At 38.5% G+C, this 21,268-nt stretch overlaps 14 non-coding genes across 14 annotated transcripts; all 14 read right to left on the reverse strand.

The window, feature by feature from the left end:
- Window positions 1–11,730: 11,730 nt before the first annotated feature.
- Window positions 11,731–11,803, reverse strand: trnaf-gaa (transfer RNA phenylalanine (anticodon GAA)). The gene has a single exon. It is a non-coding gene; the product is annotated as a tRNA-Phe (tRNA).
- An 82-nt stretch (window positions 11,804–11,885) lies between these two features.
- Window positions 11,886–11,959, reverse strand: trnai-aau (transfer RNA isoleucine (anticodon AAU)). The gene has a single exon. It is a non-coding gene; the product is annotated as a tRNA-Ile (tRNA).
- Window positions 11,960–12,993: 1,034 nt separating this feature from the next.
- trnai-aau (transfer RNA isoleucine (anticodon AAU)) lies at window positions 12,994–13,067 on the reverse strand. The gene has a single exon. It is a non-coding gene; the product is annotated as a tRNA-Ile (tRNA).
- An 866-nt stretch (window positions 13,068–13,933) lies between these two features.
- trnaf-gaa (transfer RNA phenylalanine (anticodon GAA)) lies at window positions 13,934–14,006 on the reverse strand. Its single transcript has one exon. It is a non-coding gene; the product is annotated as a tRNA-Phe (tRNA).
- Window positions 14,007–14,088: 82 nt separating this feature from the next.
- trnai-aau (transfer RNA isoleucine (anticodon AAU)) lies at window positions 14,089–14,162 on the reverse strand. Its single transcript has one exon. It is a non-coding gene; the product is annotated as a tRNA-Ile (tRNA).
- Window positions 14,163–16,128: 1,966 nt separating this feature from the next.
- Window positions 16,129–16,201, reverse strand: trnaf-gaa (transfer RNA phenylalanine (anticodon GAA)). Its single transcript has one exon. It is a non-coding gene; the product is annotated as a tRNA-Phe (tRNA).
- An 82-nt stretch (window positions 16,202–16,283) lies between these two features.
- trnai-aau (transfer RNA isoleucine (anticodon AAU)) lies at window positions 16,284–16,357 on the reverse strand. The gene has a single exon. It is a non-coding gene; the product is annotated as a tRNA-Ile (tRNA).
- Window positions 16,358–17,238: 881 nt separating this feature from the next.
- On the reverse strand, window positions 17,239–17,311 carry trnaf-gaa (transfer RNA phenylalanine (anticodon GAA)). The gene has a single exon. It is a non-coding gene; the product is annotated as a tRNA-Phe (tRNA).
- An 82-nt stretch (window positions 17,312–17,393) lies between these two features.
- Window positions 17,394–17,467, reverse strand: trnai-aau (transfer RNA isoleucine (anticodon AAU)). Its single transcript has one exon. It is a non-coding gene; the product is annotated as a tRNA-Ile (tRNA).
- Window positions 17,468–18,331: 864 nt separating this feature from the next.
- Window positions 18,332–18,404, reverse strand: trnaf-gaa (transfer RNA phenylalanine (anticodon GAA)). The gene has a single exon. It is a non-coding gene; the product is annotated as a tRNA-Phe (tRNA).
- Window positions 18,405–18,486: 82 nt separating this feature from the next.
- trnai-aau (transfer RNA isoleucine (anticodon AAU)) lies at window positions 18,487–18,560 on the reverse strand. The gene has a single exon. It is a non-coding gene; the product is annotated as a tRNA-Ile (tRNA).
- Window positions 18,561–19,507: 947 nt separating this feature from the next.
- trnaf-gaa (transfer RNA phenylalanine (anticodon GAA)) lies at window positions 19,508–19,580 on the reverse strand. The gene has a single exon. It is a non-coding gene; the product is annotated as a tRNA-Phe (tRNA).
- A 1,034-nt stretch (window positions 19,581–20,614) lies between these two features.
- Window positions 20,615–20,687, reverse strand: trnaf-gaa (transfer RNA phenylalanine (anticodon GAA)). The gene has a single exon. It is a non-coding gene; the product is annotated as a tRNA-Phe (tRNA).
- Window positions 20,688–20,769: 82 nt separating this feature from the next.
- On the reverse strand, window positions 20,770–20,843 carry trnai-aau (transfer RNA isoleucine (anticodon AAU)). Its single transcript has one exon. It is a non-coding gene; the product is annotated as a tRNA-Ile (tRNA).
- Between the last annotated feature and the right edge of the window lie 425 nt (window positions 20,844–21,268).

The raw sequence follows: 21,268 nt of genomic DNA on the forward strand, positions 1-21,268 counted from the left end.
CTAACCTTGACCGTGTGGCATTAACCCTTCACAGTAAAACAGGGTTTTTTGATCTCACAGATTACAGTGTCATCTCTCCCCATAGGAATACATTGCCTGCACCCCTAATTTCAACCTGAGGCCTATGTGGGTTATGAATGCCGTATGAACCTGTCTTCGGTACCAGTCCATCAGGCCACTATGAGGTCTACCTGTGTTGATTCTAAGCTTCCTGGACCAACCGGAAGTGGTTAAAATGCCCCTAAAAGTGTTTACCCATACACTGCATGCAGTTTGATAGACATAGTGCATTCAACCCTGTGTAGATCAGTCAATTCTTAACGTAAGGACTTAAAACTCAGGATTCTGTAACAGCATACCCCAATGAGGATATGTGTTGATTTATAACTTCCTGTGCCAACCGGAAGTGCCATAATTGGTGTCTTAGGGGCTGTTTCGAAGGGTTAAAAAAGTCTGATCTTTCCAAAACTTCATATGTGTGATTAGGCAACCCCCATGAACTGTAAATCAGTCATTTTTCCCAAAAAAATTCAAAGGAAAAAAAAATCACACTAAAACACAACTTGGAAGGAGGGACGTATTGGGGTGCGTAGAGACAGACAGTGGCTCCAATAGTTAGCTTTGTTGGAGCTAAAAAAGAACCGTCGGACCTAGAGTTACGAAACTTTAGAAACCTGTTCTAGACCTCCCGTAGATGGTGCGTGGTGAGTTACGTGGCTCTAGAAGGTTCTCGGACCGAGAAACAGCCTCGTACATTTGAAATAACTTCAATTCATTTTTGCATCACGAAAATGACGACATTTAGAAATGTCCCAGAGTCGCAAGACTAGGTGCATTGCAAACGTCTCGGCCCATATAGACAGACCCCAACGTTTCTGTCCAATAGCTCATTCAAGGACCCCGTAGCAAGTCATGGAAAATAGTGGATTTTCAGCACCAATTAGGGTTTTTCTCGGACACCAAATGACCTATCGAGCCGAAACTTGGGATTCGGGGTCGCCTCAGCTAGGCCAACACATAACATAAGAAATGGACCCGCAGCTAGAACGTAACTACGTGTTTTATGGTTTTTTTATGGTTTGAACCGAAGGGGTTGTGAATTTTGGGCCAGCTCTGAAGTATGTAATAGTTGGCTACTAAACGAGTTGGAAAAAGTGGGTTTGGTGTCAGTTTGTATCAGTTTGGTGGTCAGAATGATATCTAATTGACTGATGGACTCTTGTCCACTTGACTCTTGTACATTTGCAATATGATCCTATAGTGAAAAAACATCACCAAAAGCGACATTCTGAAATCAACCCAAACGAGCGATTGAGATGACCCAGAATCACTGCAAAGCCATCCCGAGTTCATCGGGCCAGTCAATTTCACATTCCTGCAAGATTTTTATAGCATGACAAATTCGTGATGGTACCTGCCCTTTAAAACATATTGCAAATGCACAGTGACTTTGAAAAAGTAAGAAACAAAAAAAAATACATCTAAAAAATTTTGAGCATGACAAATTCGTGATGGTACCTGCCCATTGAAACATATTGCAAATGCACAGTGACTTTGAAAAAGTAAGGAAACATAAACAAAAAAAATCCAAAATTTTTATTTTTGGGTGACCAGTTGCACGTGCATTTGCAATATGATTCTATAGTGAAAAAACATATTGCAAATGCACAGTGACTTTGAAAAAGTAAGGAAACATAAACAAAAAAAATCTAAATTTTTTGGGGGGGGATGACCAGTTGCATGTGCATTTGCAATATGATTCTATAGTGAAAAAACATATTGCAAATGCACAGTGACTTTGAAAAAGTAAGGAAAAATAAACAAAAAAAATCTAAAATTTTTTTGGGGGGATGACCAGTTGCACGTGCATTTGCAATATGATTCTATAGTGAAAAAACATATTGCAAATGCACAGTGACTTTGAAAAAGTAAGGAAACATAAACAAAAAAAATCTAAATTTTTTTGGGGGGGATGACCAGTTGCATGTGCATTTGCAATATGATTCTATAGTGAAAAAACATATTGCAAATGCACAGTGACTTTGAAAAAGTAAGGAAACATAAAAAAAATCTAAATTTTTTTTGGGGGGATGACCAGTTGCATGTGCATTTGCAATATGATTCTATAGTGAAAAAACATATTGCAAATGCACAGTGACTTTGAAAAAGTAAGGAAAAATAAACCAAAAAAATCTAAAATTTTTTTTGGGGGATGACCAGTTGCACGTGCATTTGCAATATGATTCTATAGTGAAAAAACATATTGCAAATGCACAGTGACTTTGAAAAAGTAAGGAAACATAAACAAAAAAAATCTAAAATTTTTTTGGGGGGATGACCAGTTGCATGTGCATTTGCAATATGATTCTATAGTGAAAAAACATATTGCAAATGCACAGTGACTTTGAAAAAGTAAGGAAACATAAAAAAAATCTAAATTTTTTTGGGGGGGATGACCAGTTGCATGTGCATTTGCAATATGATTCTATAGTGAAAAAACATATTGCAAATGCACAGTGACTTTGAAAAAGTAAGGAAAAATAAACAAAAAAAATCTAAATTTTTTTTGGGGGGATGACCAGTTGCACGTGCATTTGCAATATGATTCTATAGTGAAAAAACATATTGCAAATGCACAGTGACTTTGAAAAAGTAAGGAAACATAAACAAAAAAATCTAAATTTTTTTTGTGGGGATGACCAGTTGCATGTGCATTTGCAATATGATTCTATAGTGAAAAAACATATTGCAAATGCACAGTGACTTTGAAAAAGTAAGGAAACATAAAAAAAATCTAAATTTTTTTGGGGGGGATGACCAGTTGCATGTGCATTTGCAATATGATTCTATAGTGAAAAAACATATTGCAAATGCACAGTGACTTTGAAAAAGTAAGGAAAAATAAACAAAAAAAAGATTTTTTTTGGGGGGATGACCAGTTGCACGTGCATTTGCAATATGATTCTATAGTGAAAAAACATATTGCAAATGCACAGTGACTTTGAAAAAGTAAGGAAACATAAACAAAAAAAATCTAAAAATTTTTTGGGGGGATGACCAGTTGCATGTGCATTTGCAATATGATTCTATAGTGAAAAAACATATTGCAAATGCACAGTGACTTTGAAAAAGTAAGGAAACATAAACAAAAAAAATCCAAAATTTTTATTTTTGGGTGACCAGTTGCACGTGCATTTGTAATATGATTCTATAGTGAAAAAACATATTGCAAATGCACAGTGACTTTGAAAAAGTAAGGAAACATAAACAAAAAAAATCTAAAAATTTTTGGGGGGGATGACCAGTTGCATGTGCATTTGCAATATGATTCTATAGTGAAAAAACATATTGCAAATGCACAGTGACTTTGAAAAAGTAAGGAAACATAAAAAAAATCTAAATTTTTTTGGGGGGGATGACCAGTTGCATGTGCATTTGCAATATGATTCTATAGTGAAAAACATATTGCAAATGCACAGTGACTTTGAAAAAGTAAGGAAAAATAAACCAAAAAAATCTAAAAATTTTTTTGGGGGATGACCAGTTGCACGTGCATTTGCAATATGATTCTATAGTGAAAAAACTTATTGCAAATGCACAGTGACTTTGAAAAAGTAAGGAAACATAAACAAAAAAAATCTAAAATTTTTTTGGGGGGATGACCAGTTGCATGTGCATTTGCAATATGATTCTATAGTGAAAAAACATATTGCAAATGCACAGTGACTTTGAAAAAGTAAGGAAACATAAAAAAAATCTAAATTTTTTTGGGGGGGATGACCAGTTGCATGTGCATTTGCAATATGATTCTATAGTGAAAAAACATATTGCAAATGCACAGTGACTTTGAAAAAGTAAGGAAAAATAAACAAAAAAAATCTAAATTTTTTTTGGGGGGATGACCAGTTGCACGTGCATTTGCAATATGATTCTATAGTGAAAAAACATATTGCAAATGCACAGTGACTTTGAAAAAGTAAGGAAACATAAACAAAAAAAATCTAATTTTTTTTTGTGGGGATGACCAGTTGCATGTGCATTTGCAATATGATTCTATAGTGAAAAAACATATTGCAAATGCACAGTGACTTTGAAAAAGTAAGGAAACATAAAAAAAATCTAAATTTTTTTGGGGGGGATGACCAGTTGCATGTGCATTTGCAATATGATTCTATAGTGAAAAAACATATTGCAAATGCACAGTGACTTTGAAAAAGTAAGGAAAAATAAACAAAAAAAATCTAAATTTTTTTGGGGGGGATGACCAGTTGCACGTGCATTTGCAATATGATTCTATAGTGAAAAAACATATTGCAAATGCACAGTGACTTTGAAAAAGTAAGGAAACATAAACAAAAAAAATCTAAAAATTTTTTGGGGGGATGACCAGTTGCATGTGCATTTGCAATATGATTCTATAGTGAAAAAACATATTGCAAATGCACAGTGACTTTGAAAAAGTAAGGAAACATAAACAAAAAAAATCCCAAATTTTTATTTTTGGGTGACCAGTTGCACGTGCATTTGCAATATGATTCTATAGTGAAAAAACATATTGCAAATGCACAGTGACTTTGAAAAAGTAAGGAAACATAAACAAAAAAAATCTAAAAATTTTTGGGGGGGATGACCAGTTGCATGTGCATTTGCAATATGATTCTATAGTGAAAAAACATATTGCAAATGCACAGTGACTTTGAAAAAGTAAGGAAACATAAAAAAAATCTAAATTTTTTTGGGGGGGATGACCAGTTGCATGTGCATTTGCAATATGATTCTATAGTGAAAAAACATATTGCAAATGCACAGTGACTTTGAAAAAGTAAGGAAAAATAAACAAAAAAAATCTAATTTTTTTGGGGGGGGATGACCAGTTGCACGTGCATTTGCAATATGATTCTATAGTGAAAAAACATATTGCAAATGCACAGTGACTTTGAAAAAGTAAGGAAACATAAACAAAAAAAATCTAAAAATTTTTTGGGGGGATGACCAGTTGCATGTGCATTTGCAATATGATTCTATAGTGAAAAAACATATTGCAAATGCACAGTGACTTTGAAAAAGTAAGGAAACATAAAAAAAATCTAAATTTTTTTGGGGGGGATGACCAGTTGCATGTGCATTTGCAATATGATTCTATAGTGAAAAAACATATTGCAAATGCACAGTGACTTTGAAAAAGTAAGGAAAAATAAACAAAAAAAATCTAAAAATTTTTTGGGGGGATGACCAGTTGCATGTGCATTTGCAATATGATTCTATAGTGAAAAAACATATTGCAAATGCACAGTGACTTTGAAAAAGTAAGGAAACATAAACAAAAAAAATCCAAAATTTTTATTTTTGGGTGACCAGTTGCATGTGCATTTGCAATATGATTCTATAGTGAAAAAACATATTGCAAATGCACAGTGACTTTGAAAAAGTAAGGAAACATAAACAAAAAAAATCCCAAATTTTTATTTTTGGGTGACCAGTTGCACGTGCATTTGCAATATGATTCTATAGTGAAAAAACATATTGCAAATGCACAGTGACTTTGAAAAAGTAAGGAAACATAAACAAAAAAAATCTAAAAATTTTTGGGGGGGATGACCAGTTGCATGTGCATTTGCAATATGATTCTATAGTGAAAAAACATATTGCAAATGCACAGTGACTTTGAAAAAGTAAGGAAACATAAAAAAAATCTAAATTTTTTTGGGGGGGATGACCAGTTGCATGTGCATTTGCAATATGATTCTATAGTGAAAAAACATATTGCAAATGCACAGTGACTTTGAAAAAGTAAGGAAAAATAAACAAAAAAAATCTAATTTTTTTGGGGGGGGATGACCAGTTGCACGTGCATTTGCAATATGATTCTATAGTGAAAAAACATATTGCAAATGCACAGTGACTTTGAAAAAGTAAGGAAACATAAACAAAAAAAATCTAAATTTTTTTTGGGGGGATGACCAGTTGCATGTGCATTTGCAATATGATTCTATAGTGAAAAAACATATTGCAAATGCACAGTGACTTTGAAAAAGTAAGGAAACATAAAAAAAATCTAATTTTTTTTGGGGGGGATGACCAGTTGCATGTGCATTTGCAATATGATTCTATAGTGAAAAAACATATTGCAAATGCACAGTGACTTTGAAAAAGTAAGGAAAAATAAACAAAAAAAATCTAAAAATTTTTTGGGGGGATGACCAGTTGCATGTGCATTTGCAATATGATTCTATAGTGAAAAAACATATTGCAAATGCACAGTGACTTTGAAAAAGTAAGGAAACATAAACAAAAAAAATCCAAAATTTTTATTTTTGGGTGACCAGTTGCATGTGCATTTGCAATATGATTCTATAGTGAAAAAACATATTGCAAATGCACAGTGACTTTGAAAAAGTAAGGAAAAATAAACAAAAAAAATCTAAATTTTTTTTGGGGGGATGACCAGTTGCACGTGCATTTGCAATATGATTCTATAGTGAAAAAACATATTGCAAATGCACAGTGACTTTGAAAAAGTAAGGAAACATAAACAAAAAAAATCTAAATTTTTTGGGGGGGGATGACCAGTTGCATGTGCATTTGCAATATGATTCTATAGTGAAAAAACATATTGCAAATGCACAGTGACTTTGAAAAAGTAAGGAAACATAAAAAAAATCTAAATTTTTTTTGGGGGGATGACCAGTTGCATGTGCATTTGCAATATGATTCTATAGTGAAAAAACATATTGCAAATGCACAGTGACTTTGAAAAAGTAAGGAAAAATAAACCAAAAAAATCTAAAATTTTTTTTGGGGGATGACCAGTTGCACGTGCATTTGCAATATGATTCTATAGTGAAAAAACATATTGCAAATGCACAGTGACTTTGAAAAAGTAAGGAAACATAAACAAAAAAAATCTAAAATTTTTTTGGGGGGATGACCAGTTGCATGTGCATTTGCAATATGATTCTATAGTGAAAAAACATATTGCAAATGCACAGTGACTTTGAAAAAGTAAGGAAACATAAAAAAAATCTAAATTTTTTTGGGGGGGATGACCAGTTGCATGTGCATTTGCAATATGATTCTATAGTGAAAAAACATATTGCAAATGCACAGTGACTTTGAAAAAGTAAGGAAAAATAAACAAAAAAAATCTAAATTTTTTTTGGGGGGATGACCAGTTGCACGTGCATTTGCAATATGATTCTATAGTGAAAAAACATATTGCAAATGCACAGTGACTTTGAAAAAGTAAGGAAACATAAACAAAAAAAATCTAAATTTTTTTTGTGGGGATGACCAGTTGCATGTGCATTTGCAATATGATTCTATAGTGAAAAAACATATTGCAAATGCACAGTGACTTTGAAAAAGTAAGGAAACATAAAAAAAATCTAAATTTTTTTGGGGGGGATGACCAGTTGCATGTGCATTTGCAATATGATTCTATAGTGAAAAAACATATTGCAAATGCACAGTGACTTTGAAAAAGTAAGGAAAAATAAACAAAAAAAATCTAAATTTTTTTTGGGGGGATGACCAGTTGCACGTGCATTTGCAATATGATTCTATAGTGAAAAAACATATTGCAAATGCACAGTGACTTTGAAAAAGTAAGGAAACATAAACAAAAAAAATCTAAAAAATTTTTGGGGGGATGACCAGTTGCATGTGCATTTGCAATATGATTCTATAGTGAAAAAACATATTGCAAATGCACAGTGACTTTGAAAAAGTAAGGAAACATAAACAAAAAAAATCCAAAATTTTTATTTTTGGGTGACCAGTTGCACGTGCATTTGCAATATGATTCTATAGTGAAAAAACATATTGCAAATGCACAGTGACTTTGAAAAAGTAAGGAAACATAAACAAAAAAAATCTAAAAATTTTTGGAGGGGATGACCAGTTGCATGTGCATTTGCAATATGATTCTATAGTGAAAAAACATATTGCAAATGCACAGTGACTTTGAAAAAGTAAGGAAACATAAAAAAAATCTAAATTTTTTTGGGGGGGATGACCAGTTGCATGTGCATTTGCAATATGATTCTATAGTGAAAAAACATATTGCAAATGCACAGTGACTTTGAAAAAGTAAGGAAAAATAAACCAAAAAAATCGAAAATTTTTTTTGGGGGATGACCAGTTGCACGTGCATTTGCAATATGATTCTATAGTGAAAAAACATATTGCAAATGCACAGTGACTTTGAAAAAGTAAGGAAACATAAACAAAAAAAATCTAAATTTTTTTTGGGGGGATGACCAGTTGCATGTGCATTTGCAATATGATTCTATAGTGAAAAAACATATTGCAAATGCACAGTGACTTTGAAAAAGTAAGGAAACATAAAAAAAATCTAAATTTTTTTGGGGGGGATGACCAGTTGCATGTGCATTTGCAATATGATTCTATAGTGAAAAAACATATTGCAAATGCACAGTGACTTTGAAAAAGTAAGGAAAAATAAACAAAAAAAATCTAAATTTTTTTTGGGGGGATGACCAGTTGCACGTGCATTTGCAATATGATTCTATAGTGAAAAAACATATTGCAAATGCACAGTGACTTTGAAAAAGTAAGGAAACATAAACAAAAAAAATCTAATTTTTTTTTGTGGGGATGACCAGTTGCATGTGCATTTGCAATATGATTCTATAGTGAAAAAACATATTGCAAATGCACAGTGACTTTGAAAAAGTAAGGAAAAATAAAAAAAAAAAATCTAAAAATTTTTTGGGGGGGATGACCAGTTGCATGTGCATTTGCAATATGATTCTATAGTGAAAAAACATATTGCAAATGCACAGTGACTTTGAAAAAGTAAGGAAACATAAACAAAAAAAATCCAAAATTTTTATTTTTGGGTGACCAGTTGCACGTGCATTTGCAATATGATTCTATAGTGAAAAAACATATTGCAAATGCACAGTGACTTTGAAAAAGTAAGGAAACATAAACAAAAAAAATCTAAAATTTTTTGGGGGGGATGACCAGTTGCATGTGCATTTGCAATATGATTCTATAGTGAAAAAACATATTGCAAATGCACAGTGACTTTGAAAAAGTAAGGAAACATAAAAAAAATCTAAATTTTTTGGGGGGGGATGACCAGTTGCATGTGCATTTGCAATATGATTCTATAGTGAAAAAACATATTGCAAATGCACAGTGACTTTGAAAAAGTAAGGAAAAATAAACAAAAAAAATCTAATTTTTTTTGGGGGGGATGACCAGTTGCACGTGCATTTGCAATATGATTCTATAGTGAAAAAACATATTGCAAATGCACAGTGACTTTGAAAAAGTAAGGAAACATAAACAAAAAAAATCTAAAATTTTTTTGGGGGGATGACCAGTTGCATGTGCATTTGCAATATGATTCTATAGTGAAAAAACATATTGCAAATGCACAGTGACTTTGAAAAAGTAAGGAAACATAAACAAAAAAAATCTAAACATTTTTTTTTTGGGTGAGCAGTTGCACGTGCATTTGCAATATGATTCTATAGTGAAAAAACATCACCAAAAGCGACATTCTGAAATCAACCCAAACGAGCGATTGAGATGACCCAGAATCACTGCAAAGCCATCCCGAGTTCATCGGGCCAGTCAATTTCACATTCCTGCAGGATTTTTATAGCATGACAAATTCGTGATGGTACCTGCCCATTAAAACATATTGCAAATGCACAGTGACTTTGAAAAAGTAAGGAAACATAGAATCAAATTATTTTTTTTTGGGTTACCAGTTGCACATTTCAGATCACCAGTTGCACATTTCAGATCACCAGTTGCACATTTCAGATCACCAGTTGCACGGAGGAAAATCGTTACTTTTGACTTTGACTTTTGACTTCCTATGAAATCATATTCCAAATGGAGAAAACATATGCCTTATGCACTAGTAAAAAAAAAAAAAAAAAGATAATAAAGCATGACTAAAGTATGTTGATAAAGTTCTTATACATGTGTAATTGACATAAAAATTGAAAGAATTTTGAAAAACGGTCCAGAAAGCACTTTTTTAAGGATGTGTGAAGTTTTTTACCAAATTTTGACATTTTTGACTTTTGACTTTTGACTTCCTATGAAATCATATTGCAAATGGACAAAACATATGCCTTATGCGCATGTAATTAAAAAAAAAAAAATTTGATATCAAAATTGGACAAAAGTATATTCATACAGTTCTTACACATGTGTAATTGACAAAAAAAGCGAAAGAAATTCGAAAAAAGGCCCAGAAAGCACTTTTTTAAGGGGTAAAAAGTTTTTGAAAAAAATATCATTTTTTCAAAATTTTTCTTTTGGATGTTGACTTGGGTTGCATTTCCAATATGAAAAACCCAGGTGGAGCGCACTCGCCCCCTGTTGGATTTTTGAGGTGTTACAATTGGCAATTGCCATATGGCATTTGCCATATACTTTGCACGAATCAACGCCGCTTTGGGTGGTATTGGACATCGTGTACATGGTTTGTCCAATGCCAATATTTTGACATTCATTTTTGTACAAATCAGGGGGGTATTCCCTTACATACAGAGGAGCAGCGTAGCACACACCATTGAGGCCCACAAACAAAGCTGTGGATAGTTTCCTTGAAGCCAGAGCATGAAGAAAGAACAAATACAAATGCCGAAACCCGGGAACGAACCAGGGAGCTTCAGTCTAACGCTCTGCCAACTGAGCTATTTCGGCAATTCACTAATTGTATTTCTGTGGCACCCTTGACAATTCACATGCATGTGACTCACAATTTTGACATTTAAAATGTACATCATAGCCAGTACGGGGATCAAACCCATGACCTTGGCATTATTTGCACCACACTCTAACCAACTGAGCTAACCGGCCATTTGCTCTTTTGCTCAATTGTTGAAATGCACCGAGCCTCTGCAAGTTCTGGCACGTAAACAAACAAGTCCACCAACAGCATAGCCTGACAAGACTGGACCCTCTAGGTTGCTTCTTGCGGAAATTCCAAACGGCTGGGGAATTAGCTCAAATGCTTTGCATGCGTGAGGTAGTGGGATCGATGCCTGCATTCTCCAAAAGCAAATTCTTTCATGGATCCTAGAAAACTCCAGTTCACACTTCATGCAGCCTTGTCTTACGACAACCTACTGTCATGTAAACAATGACAAGAAACTGTCATGTAACAATGACAAGAAACTATCATGTAACACTGATGTCACAATGTCAGATGAAAAGGAAAGACATTACTTACTTTCAGAGAGCAGCGTATCACACACTCTAACCAACTGAGCTAACCGGCCGCTGGCTACAGAGCACAGTTGTTGAGATGCACCGAGCCTCTGCAAGTGCTGGAGCACAAACTAACAAGTCCACCAACAGCATAGCCTGACAAGACTGGACACTCTTGGTTGCTCCTTGTGGCAATTCCAAACAGTTGGGGAATTTGATCAATTGGTATTGTGTTTGCTTAGCATGCTATAGGTAGTGGGATCGATGCCCACATTCCCCAAAAACTATTTTTTTTGTGGATCCAAGAAAGCTCCAGTTCACACTTCATGCAGCCTTGTCTTACGACAACCTACTGTCATGTAACAATGACAAGCAACTTTCCTGTAACACTGATGTCAAAATGTTAGTTGAAAAAGCAAGAAATTACTTACTTTCAGAGGAGCAGCGTAGCACGCACCATTGAGGCCCACAAACAAAGTTGTGGATAGTTTCCTTGAAGCCAGAGCATGAAGAAAGAACAAATACAAATGCCGAAACCTGGGATCGAACCAGGGACCTTTAGATCTTCAGAATAACGCTCTCCCAACTGAGCTATTTCGGCAATTCACTATTTTTATTTTTGTGGCACCCTTGACAATTCACATGCATGTGACTCACAATTTTGACACTCAAATTGTACATCATAGCCAGTACGGGGATCGAACCCATGACCTTGGCGTTATTAGCACCACACTCTAACCAACTGAGCTAACCGGCCATTTGCTATTTTGCTCAATTGTTGAAATGCACTGAGCCTCTGCAAGTGCTGGCACGTAAACAAACAAGTCCACCAACAGCATAGCCTGACAAGACTGGACCCTCTAGGTTGCTTCTTGCGGAAATTCCAAACGGCTGGGGAATTAGCTCAGATGCTTTGCATGCGTGAGGAAGTGGGATCGATGCCTGCATTCTCCAAAAGCAAATTCTTTATTGGATCCAAAAAAACTCCAGTTCACACTTCATGCAGCCTTGTCTTACGACAACCTACTGTCATGTAAACAATGACAAGAAACTGTCATGTAACAATGACAAGAAACTCTCATGTAACACTGATGTCACAATGTCAGATGAAAAAGAAAGACATTACCTACTTTCAGAGAGCAGCGTATCACACACTCTAACCAACTGAGCTAACCGGCCGCTGGCTACAGAGCACAATTGTTGAGATGCACCGAGCCTCTGCAAGTGCTGGAGCACAAACTAACAAGTCCACCAACAGCATAGCCTGACAAGACTGGACACTCTTGGTTGCTCCTTGTGGCAACTCCAAACAGCTGGGGAATTTTATCAATTGGTATTGTGTTTGCTTAGCATGCTATAGGTAGTGGGATCGATGCCCGCATTCCTCAAAAACATTTTTTTTTGTGGATCCAAGAAAGCTCCAGTTCACACTTCATGCAGCCTTGTCTTACGACAACCTACTGTCATGTAACAATGACAAGCAACTTTCCTGTAACACTGATGTCAAAATGTCAGATGAAAAAGCAAGAAATTACTTACTTTCAGAGGAGCAGCGTAGCACACACCATTGAGGCCCACAAACAAAGCTTTGGATAGTTTCCTTGAAGCCAGAGCATGAAGAAAGAACAAATACAAATGCCGAAACCCGGGATCGAACCAGGTACCTTAATATCTTCAGTCTAACGCTCTCCCAACTGGGCTATTTCGGCAATTCACAAAATTTATTTCTGCGGCACCCTTGACAATTCACATGCATGTGACTCACAATTTTGACACTCAAAATGTACATCATAGCTAGTACGGGGATCGAACCCATGACCTTGGCGTTATTAGCACCACACTCTAACCAACTGAGCTAACCGGCCATTTGCTATTTTGCTCAATTGTTGAAATGCACCGAGCCTCTGCAAGTGCTGGCACGTAAACAAACAAGTCCACCAACAGCATAGCCTGACAAGACTGAACCCTCTAGGTTGCTTCTTGCGGAAATTCCAAACGGCTGGGGAATTAGCTCAAATGCTTTGCATGCGTGAGGTAGTGGGATCGATGCCTGCATTCTCCAAAAGCAAATTCTTTCATGGATCCTAGAAAACTCCAGTTCACACTTCATGCAGCCTTGTCTTACGACAACCTACTGTCATGTAAACAATGACAAGAAACTGTCATGTAACAATGACAAGAAACTCTCATGTAACACTGATGTCACAATGTCAGATGAAAAAGAAAGACATTACCTATTTTCAGAGAGCAGCGTATCACACACTCTAACCAACTGAGCTAACCGGCCGCTGGCTACAGAGCACAATTGTTGAGATGCACCGAGCCTCTGCAAGTGCTGGAGCACAAACTAACAAGTCCACCAACAGCATAGCCTGACAAGACTGGACCCTCTAGGTTGCTTCTTGCGGAAATTCCAAACGGCTGGGGAATTAGCTCAAATGCTTTGCATGCGTGAGGTAGTGGGATCGATGCCCGCATTCCCCAAAAACACTTTTTTTTGTGGATCCAAGAAAGCTCCAGTTCACACTTCATGCAGCCTTGTCTTACGACAACCTACTGTCATGTAACAATGACAAGCAACTTTCCTGTAACACTGATGTCAAAATGTCAGATGAAAAACATGAAATTACTTACTTTCAGAGGAGCAGCGTAGCACACACCATTGAGGCCCACAAACAAAGCTGTGGATAGTTTCCTTGAAGCCAGAGCATGAAGAAAGAACAAATACAAATGCCTAAACCCGGGATCGAACCAGGGACCTTTAGATCTTCAGTCTAACACTCTCCCAACTGAGCTATTTCGGCAATTCACTAAATTTAATTCTGTAGCACCCTTGACAATTCACATGCATATGACTCACAATTTTGACACTCAAAATGTACATCATAACCAGTACGGGGATCGAACCCATGACCTCGGCGTTATTAGCACCACACTCTAACCAACTGAGCTAACCGGCCATTTGCTATTTTGCTCAATTGTTGAAATGCACCGAGCCTCTGCAAGTGCTGGCACGTAAACGAACACGTCCACCAACAGCATAGCCTGACAAGACTGGACCCTCTAAGTTGCTTCTTGCGGAAATTCCAAACGGCTGGGGAATTAGCTCAAATGCTTTGCATGCGTGAGGTAGTGGGATCGATGCCTGCATTCTCCAAAAGCAAATTCTTTCATGGATCCTAGAAAACTCCAGTTCACACTTGCAGCCTTGTCTTACGACAACCTACTGTCATGTAAACAATGACAAGAAACTGTCATGTAAACAATGACAAGAAACTCTCATGTAACACTGATGTCACAATGTCAGATGAAAAAGAAAGACATTACTTACTTTCAGAGAGCAGCGTATCACACACTCTAACCAACTGAGCTAACCGGCCGCTGGCTACAGAGCACAATTGTTGAGATGCACCGAGCCTCTGCAAGTGCTGGAGCACAAACTAACAAGTCCACCAGCAGCATAGCCTGACAAGACTGGACCCTCTAGGTTGCTTCTTGCGGAAATTCCAAACGGCTGGGGAATTAGCTCAAATGCTTTGCATGCGTGAGGTAGTGGGATCGATGCCTGCATTCCCCAAAAACACTTTTTTTTGTGGATCCAAGAAAGCTCCAGTTCACACTTCATGCAGCCTTGTCTTACGACAACCTACTGTCATGTAACAATGACAAGCAACTTTCCTGTAACACTGATGTCAAAATGTCAGATGAAAAACATGAAATTACTTACTTTCAGAGGAGCAGCGTAGCACACACCATTGAGGCCCACAAACAAAGCTGTGGATAGTTTCCTTGAAGCCAGAAGAAAGAACAAATACAAATACCTAAACCCGGGATCGAACCACGGACCTTTAGATCTTCAGTCTAACACTCTCCCAACTGAGCTATTTCGGCAATTCACTAAATTTAATTCTGTAGCACCCTTGACAATTCACATGCATATGACTCACAATTTTGACACTCAAAATGTACATCATAAACAGTACGGGGATCGAACCCATGACCTTGGCGTTATTAGCACCACACTCTAACCAACTGAGCTAACCGGCCATTTGCTATTTTGCTCAATTGTTGAAATGCACCGAGCCTCTGAACGTGCTGGCACGTAAACAAACAAGTCCACCAACAGCATAGCCTGACAAGACTGGACCCTCTAGGTTGCTTCTTGCGGAAATTCCAAACGGCTGGGGAATTAGCTCAAATGCTTTGCATGCGTGAGTTAGTGGGATCGATGCCTGCATTCTCCAAAAGCAAATTCTTTCATGGATCCAAGAAAACTCTAGTTCACACTTCATGCAGCCTTGTCTTACGACAACCTACTGTCATGTAAACAATGACAAGAAACTGTCATGTAACAATGACAAGAAACTCTCATGTAACACTGATGTCACAATGTCAGATGAAAAAGAAAGACATTACTTACTTTCAGAGAGCAGCGTATCACACACTCTAACCAACTGAGCTAACCGGCCGCTGGCTACAGAGCACAGTTGTTGAGATGCACCGAGCCTCTGCAAGTGCTGGAGCACAAACTAACAAGTCCACCAACAGCATAGCCTGACAAGACTGGAAACTCTTGGTTGCTCCTTGTGGCAATTCCAAACAGTTGGGGAATTTGATCAATTGGTATTGTGTTTGCTTAGCATGCTATAGGTAGTGGGATCGATGCCCGCATTCCCCAAAAACTATTTTTTTTGTGGATCCAGGAAAGCTCCAGTTCACACTTCATGCAGCCTTGTCTTACGACAACCTACTGTCATGTAACAATGACAAGCAACTTTCCTGTAACACTGATGTCAAAATGTCAGTTGAAAAAGCAAGAAATTACTTAGTTTCAGAGGAGCAGCGTAGCACACACCATTGAGGCCCACAAACAAAGCTGTGGATAGTTTCCTTGAAGCCAGAGCATGAAGAAAGAACAAATACAAATGCCGAAACCCGGGATCAAACCAGGGACCTTTAGATTTTCAGTCTAACGCTCTCCCAACTGAGCTATTTCAGCAATTCACTCATTTTAATGATGTGGCACCCTTGACAATTCACATGCATGTGACTCACAATTTTGACACTCAAAATGTACATCATAGCCAGTACGGGGATCGAACCCACGACCTTGGCGTTATTAGCACCACACTCTAACCAACTGAGCTAACCGGCCAGTTGCTATTTTGCTCAATTGTTGAAATGCACCGAGCCTCTGCAAGTGCTGGCACGTAAACAAACAAGTCCACCAACAGCATAGCCTGACAAGACTGGACCCTCTAGGTTGCTTCTTGCGGAAATTCCAAACGGCTGGGGAATTAGCTCAAATGCTTTGCATGCGTGAGGTAGTGGGATCGATGCCTGCATTCTCCAAAAGCAAATTCTTTCATGGATCCTAGAAAACTCCAGTTCACACTTCATGCAGCCTTGTCTTACGACAACCTACTGTCATGTAAACAATGACAAGAAACTGTCATGTAACAATGAAAAGAAACTCTCATGTAACACTGATGTCACAATGTCAGATGAAAAAGAAAGACATTACCTATTTTCAGAGAGCAGCGTATCACACACTCTAACCAACTGAGCTAACCGGCCGCTGGCTACAGAGCACAATTGTTGAGATGCACCGAGCCTCTGCAAGTGCTGGAGCACAAACTAACAAGTCCACCAACAGCATAGCCTGACAAGACTGGACCCTCTAGGTTGCTTCTTGCGGAAATTCCAAACGGCTGGGGAATTAGCTCAAATGCTTTGCATGCGTGAGGTAGTGGGATCGATGCCCGCATTCCCCAAAAACACTTTTTTTTGTGGATCCAAGAAAGCTCCAGTTCACACTTCATGCAGCCTTGTCTTACGACAACCTACTGTCATGTAACAATGACAAGCAACTTTCCTGTAACACTGATGTCAAAATGTCAGATGAAAAACATGAAATTACTTACTTTCAGAGGAGCAGCGTAGCACACACCATTGAGGCACACACCATTGAGGCCCACAAACAAAGCTGTGGATAGTTTCCTTGAAGCCAGAGCATGAAGAAAGAACAAATACAAATGCCTAAACCCGGGATCGAACCAGGGACCTTTAGATCTTCAGTCTAACACTCTCCCAACTGAGCTATTTCGGCAATTCACTAAATTTAATTCTGTAGCACCCTTGACAATTCACATGCATATGACTCACAATTTTGACACTCAAAACGTACATCATAACCAGTACGGGGATCGAACCCATGACCTTGGCGTTATTAGCACCACACTCTAACCAACTGAGCTAACCGGCCATTTCCGATATTGCTCAATTATTGAAATGCACCGAGCCTCTGCAAGTGCTGGCACGTAAACGAACACGTCCACCAACAGCATAGCCTGACAAGACTGGACCCTCTAAGTTGCTTCTTGCGGAAATTCCAAACGGCTGGGGAATTAGCTCAAATGCTTTGCATGCGTGAGGTAGTGGGATCGATGCCTGCATTCTCCAAAAGCAAATTCTTTCATGGATCCTAGAAAACTCCAGTTCACACTTGCAGCCTTGTCTTACGACAACCTACTGTCATGTAAACAATGACAAGAAACTGTCATGTAAACAATGACAAGAAACTCTCATGTAACACTGATGTCACAATGTCAGATGAAAAAGAAAGACATTACTTACTTTCAGAGAGCAGCGTATCACACACTCTAACCAACTGAGCTAACCGGCCGCTGGCTACAGAGCACAATTGTTGAGATGCACCGAGCCTCTGCAAGTGCTGGAGCACAAACTAACAAGTCCACCAACAGCATAGCCTGACAAGACTAGACCCTCTAGGTTGCTTCTTGCGGAAATTCCAAACGGCTGGGGAATTAGCTCAAATGCTTTGCATGCGTGAGGTAGTGGGATCGATGCCCGCATTCCCCAAAAACACTTTTTTTTGTGGATCCAAGAAAGCTCCAGTTCACACTTCATGCAGCCTTGTCTTACGACAACCTACTGTCATGTAACAATGACAAGCAACTTCCCTGTAACACTGATGTCAAAATGTCAGATGAAAAACATGAAATTACTAACTTTCAGAGGAGCAGCGTAGCACACACCATTGAGGCCCACAAACAAAGCTGTGGATAGTTTCCTTGAAGCCAGAGCATGAAGAAAGAACAAATACAAATGCCTAAACCCGGGATCGAACCAGGGACCTTTAGATCTTCAGTCTAACACTCTCCCAACTGAGCTATTTCGGCAATTCACTAAATTTAATTCTGTAGCACCCTTGACAATTCACATGCATATGACTCACAATTTTGACACTCAAAATGTACATCATAACCAGTACGGGGATCGAACCCATGACCTTGGCGTTATTAGCACCACACTCTAACCAACTGAGCTAACCGGCCATTTGCTATTTTGCTCAATTGTTGAAATGCACCGAGCCTCTGCAAGTGCTGGCACGTAAACAAACAAGTCCGCCAACAGCCTAGCCTGACAAGACTGGACCCTCTAGGTTGCTTCTTGCGGAAATTACAAACGGATGGGGAATTAGTTTAAATGCTTTGCATGCGTGAGGTAGTGGGATAGATGCCTGCATTCTCCAAAAGCAAATTCTTTCATGGATCCTAGAAAACTCCAGTTCACACTTCATGCAGCCTTGTCTTACGACAACCTACTGTCATGTAAACAATGACAAGAAACTGTCATGTAACAATGACAAGAAACTCTCATGTAACACTGATGTCAAAATGTCAGACGAAAAAGCAAGAAATTACTTACTTTCAGAGGAGCAGCGTAGCACACACCATTGAGGCCCACAAACAAAGCTGTGGATAGTTTCCTTGAAGCCAGAGCATGAAGAAAGAACAAATACAAATGACGAAACCGGGGATCGAACCAGGTACCTTAATAACTTCTGTCTAACGCTCTCCCAACTGAGCTATTTCGGCAATTCACAAATTTTATTTCTGTGGCACCCTTCTGTGGCTGGGGAATTAGCTCAAATGCTTAGCATGCGTGAGTTAGTGGGAAATTCCAAACGGCTGGGGAATTTGCTCAAATGCTTTGCATGCGTGAGGTAGTGGGATCGATGCCTACGTTCTCCAAAAGCAAATTCTTTCAAGGATCCAAGAAAGCTCCAGTTCACACTTCATGCAGCCTTGTCTTACGACAACCTACTGTCATGTAACAATGACAAGCAACTTTCCTGTAACACTGATGTCAAAATGTCAGATGAAAAAGCAAGAAATTACTAACTTTCAGAGGAGCAGCGTAGCACACACCATTGAGGCCCACAAACAAAGCTGTAGATAGTGTCCTTGAAGCCAGAGCATGAAGAAAGAACAAATACAAATGCCGAAACCCGGGATCGAACCAGGGACCTTTAGAGCTTCAGTCTAACGCTCTCCCAACTGAGCTATTTCAGCAATTCACTAATTGTATTTCTGTGGCACCCTTGACAATTCACATGCATGTGACTCACAATTTTGACACTCAAAATGACCATCATAACCAGTACGGGGATCGAACCCATGACCTTGACGTTATTAGCACCACACTCTAACCAACTAAGCTAACCGGCCATTTCCGATTTTGCTCAATTGTTGAAATGCACCGAGCCTCTGCAAGTGCTGGCACGTAAACGAACACGTCCACCAACAGCATAGCCTGACAAGACTGGACCCTCTAGGTTGCTTCTTGCGGAAATTCCAAACGGCTGGGGAATTAGCTCAAATGCTTTGCATGCGTGAGTTAGTGGGATCGATGCCTGCATTCTCCAAAAGCAAATTCTTTCATGGATCCAAGAAAACTCCAGTTCACACTTCATGCAGCCTTGTCTTACGACAACCTACTGTCATGTAAACAATGACAAGAAACTGTCATGTAACAATGACAAGAAACTCTCATGTAACACTGATGTCACAATGTCAGATGAAAAAGAAAGACATTACTTACTTTCAGAGAGCAGCGTATCACACACTCTAACCAACTGAGCTAACCGGCCGCTGGCTACAGAGCACAGTTGTTGAGATGCACCGAGCCTCTGCAAGTGCTGGAGCACAAACTAACAAGTCCACCAACAGCATAGCCTGACAAGACTGGACACTCTTGGTTGCTCCTTGTGGCAATTCCAAACAGCTGGGGAATTTGATCAATTGGTATTGTGTTTGCTTAGCATGCTATAGGTAGTGGGATTGATGCCCGCATTCCCCAAAAACTATTGTTTTGTGGATCCAAGAAAGCTCCAGTTCACACTTCATGCAGCCTTGTCTTATGACAACCTACTGTCATGTAACAATGACAAGCAACTTTCCTGTAACACTGATGTCAAAATGTCAGTTGAAAAAACAAGAAATTACTTACTTTCAGAGGAGCAGCGTAGCACACACCATTGAGGCCCACAAACAAAGCTGTGGATAGCTTCCTTTAAGCCAGAGCATGAAGAAAGAACAAATACAAATGCCGAAACCCGGGATCGAACCAGGGACCTTTAGATCTTCAGTCTAACGCTCTCCCAACTGAGCTATTTCGGCAATTCACTAAAGTTAATTCTGTAGCAACCTTGACAATTCACATGCATGTGACTCACAATTTTGACACTCAAAATGTACAGCATAGCCAGTATGGGGATCGAACCCATGACCTTGGCGTTATTAGCACCACACTCTAACCAACTGAGCTAACCGGCCATTTGGTATTTTGCTCAATTGTTGAAATGCACCGAGCCTCTGCAAGTGCTGGCACGTAAACAAACAAGTCCACCAACAGCATAGCCTGACAAGACTCGACCCTCTAGGTTGCTTCTTGCGGAAATTCCAAACGGCTGGGGAATTAGCTCAAATGCTTTGCATGCTATAGGTAGTGGGATCGATGCCCGCATTCCCCAAAAACAATTTTTTTTGTGGATCCAAGAAATCTCCAGTTCACACTTCATGCAGCCTTGTCTTACGACAACCTACTGTCATGTAAGAATGACAAGCAACTTTCCTGTAACACTGAAGTCAAAATGTCAGATGAAAAACAAGAAATTACTTACTTTCAGAGGAGCAGCGTAGCACACACCATTGAGGCCCACAAACAAAGCTGTGGATAGCTTCCTTTAAGCCAGAGCATG

This window comes from Oncorhynchus clarkii, chromosome 29 (genome assembly GCF_045791955.1).
Source record: "Oncorhynchus clarkii lewisi isolate Uvic-CL-2024 chromosome 29, UVic_Ocla_1.0, whole genome shotgun sequence".
NCBI classification, from domain to species: domain Eukaryota; kingdom Metazoa; phylum Chordata; class Actinopteri; order Salmoniformes; family Salmonidae; genus Oncorhynchus; species Oncorhynchus clarkii.